Source organism: Nematolebias whitei, unplaced genomic scaffold (genome assembly GCF_014905685.2).
Source record: "Nematolebias whitei isolate Nwh7 unplaced genomic scaffold, NemWhi1 Nwh_scaf_4053, whole genome shotgun sequence".
Classification (NCBI taxonomy): Eukaryota; Metazoa; Chordata; class Actinopteri; order Cyprinodontiformes; family Rivulidae; genus Nematolebias; species Nematolebias whitei.
This window is the reverse complement of record NW_023622598.1, coordinates 1-2,865: the sequence shown is the minus strand read 5'-3', so window position 1 is coordinate 2,865 and position 2,865 is coordinate 1. Positions and strand designations below refer to the sequence as shown.

General features: G+C 37.6%; 1 non-coding gene across 1 annotated transcript; it reads left to right on the top strand.

Annotated features, from left to right (window-relative positions):
* Positions 1–2,528: 2,528 nt before the first annotated feature.
* Positions 2,529–2,600, top strand: trnah-gug. The gene has a single exon. It is a non-coding gene; the product is annotated as a tRNA-His (tRNA).
* The last annotated feature ends 265 nt before the right edge of the window (positions 2,601–2,865 follow it).

The window sequence follows — 2,865 nt, the reverse complement described above, 5'->3', positions numbered from 1 at the left end:
AGACTTGCTTTCTTGAACTCTTTCATTGATGACCATTATCTTACCTCTGTGTATGTAGTAGGTGATATGAATGCAGATATATCTGATGAATATTCCTCATTTGCTAAACATATGCATCAGTTTTGTGATGATAACAGTTTCATATTGTCCAGTCAGCAAATGCTACCTGCAGATAGCTATACTTATATAAGTGAAGCTTGGCATACAACGTCATGGCTTGACCATTGCATTAGCTCTGCTGATGCCCATGCTGTTGTAAAATCAATAGAAATATTATATGAGTATTCTATGTCAGATCATGTTCCATTTTTAATGATGCTGGATATTAAAAGTCTTCCAGAGTTCATATGGGGGGTAAATAGTGCCACCACAGTTAAATTCCAATGGTCCAGACTCTCTAAAGATGACCTATCAGTATATCATATGAAAACTGATTTTCTTTTAAGTAAAATAAGTCTTCCTCTTCAATCTATTATGTGCTCAGATGTTAATTGCAGTAATATATCTCACTGTATAGACCTTCATACTATGTATGATGGCATTGTGGGTGCTTTGAATGAGGCTACAAGATCATACTCTACATGTAGAAAGACTAATAACATTAGGCCAGGTTGGAATAAATATGTGTCAGGATACCATGCAGAAGCCAAACAGGCATATAAGATGTGGGTAGAAGCAGGTAGACCAAGAGATGGGACTCTTCTAGATTATAAAAAATTAACAAGTGCCAACTTTAAATATGCCATTCGATACATTTCCAAACGTGAGCAGAACATGAGAGCAGATTCCATGGCTGAAAAACTGCTTTGTAATAATACCATTGGCTTTTGGAATGATGTCCGAGCTTTAAACAGGTCTACTGCATTGCTCCCCAGTACCATTGAAGGCGTATCTGGGGCTGATAACATAGCAGAACTATGGAGACAGCATTATTCTACTTTATTTAACTGTGTAAAAAGTGAACCATATGGACTGGGAAATATTGCCAAGAGTGATGTGGTTCTAATAACCCCTAGTGAAGTCCAGCAGGCTATTGCGTACTTGTGTGAGAATAAGGCAACAGGTTCTGATAGCATTTCAGCAGAACATCTGAAATATGCCAGCCAAAAAGTGGCTGTGCTGCTTGCAATGTGTTTCTCTGGGTTTATGATCCATGGACAGTTGCCTGATTCCTTATTATCTATCACCCTTGTGCCGGTAATTAAGGACAAAACTAGCAAGGTTGGTAGCCTTAATAACTACAGACCTATAGCTTTAGCGAGTGTGATATCTAAAGTGTTTGAAAAAATCTTACTTGATCGTCTCAGTAAGTTTATTAGTACAACAGATAATCAATTTGGTTTTAAAGCCAAGTTGGGAACTGATTTCTGTATTTATGGCCTGAAAGAGGCAGCAAGAGCATATCTAAGAAAAAATTCATCTGTGTTAATTGGGTTTATTGATGCCTCTAAGGCTTTTGATCGTGTCAATCATTACAAGTTATTTGATAAATTAAAACAGAGAGGTGCTCCAGATATTATTATACGAATTTTAGTTTACTGGTATTCTAACCAGAAAATGCATGTAAAATGGGGCAATAACATCTCTGCCTGCTTTGGAGTGAGTAATGGTGTGCGTCAGGGTGGGCTTCTTTCGCCTGCCCTGTTTAACTTGTACATGGACGACCTGTCAAAAGAAATGAACCTCTGTAAAACTGGATGTATGATCGGTGATACCCTGGTTAATCACTTTATGTATGCTGATGACCTGGCTGTCCTCTCACCCAGCAGTGTTGGTTTTCAGCAGCTACTGAATATCTGCTCTGATTATGGGTTGAGATATGATGTGCAGTATAATGCTAAGAAAACTGTTGTGCTAATATGTAGGACTAAAGCAGACAAACAACTCTGTTTCCCAGATTTTTTTTTGTCAAGCCAAAAGTTAAATGTTTGTTCTAAAACAAAATATCTGGGTCACTACATCACAGACCAGCTCTGTGACGATGATGACATTTATCGGCAGTGTCGCATGTTGTACGCCCAGGCAAACATTCTGGGGAGGAAGTTTCACATGTGTACTGATGACGTAAAAATAAGTCTGTTTAAAGCTTATTGTACATCCTTGTATGCGGCTCCTTTGTGGTGTAAATTCAAAAAAGCTAGCATGCAGAAGCTTAAGGTTGCTTATAATGACTCCCTGAGAATTTTGCTTAAGAAACCAAGGTCCAGCAGTGCAAGTGAAATGTTTTGTAATGCGCATGTCAGATCGTTTCAGGCACTCATGAGAAATTTGATATACAAGTTTATGTGTCGTTTGTGCAGCTCCATGAACAGTCTTATTGTAATGTTTTCACATCCCTCTGTTAGTGCGCTAAGATATCAGTCAGCTCTGTGGAAACATTGGTATGCAAGTCTTTTATAAGATTTTATTTTTTTTTTTTTAAATCTTTCTTTTTTTTTTCTTTTCTTTTTTGTGTGTTGTGTGTCATGCTTTTGTGGACTACAAGTCTGATGAATAAAGTAATCAATCAATCAATCAACATGTAAACAGCCGTGATCGTATAGTGGTGAGTACTCTGCGTTGTGGCCGCAGCAACCCCGGTTCGAATCCGGGTCACGGCAACATGCACAGCTTTTAGTTTAAACTAACAACCACCATAAGAAATTTGGTGGTTAATGTTAAGTCAAGAAAACTAAGATGAAGGAAGACACAACTCTGTTGGACTGCTCATACAGAGCAAAACTGAGTCAACGTCAAATGCTTTCATTTCTAGAAACTTTCTTTACGAATAGTTGGTATCTTAGATGTTACCAAATGTGTAAAACAAGTGTAAATATTTAAATCTATTGTGAAAGGCAAATAACTCTTGAATTATTCACAACATGT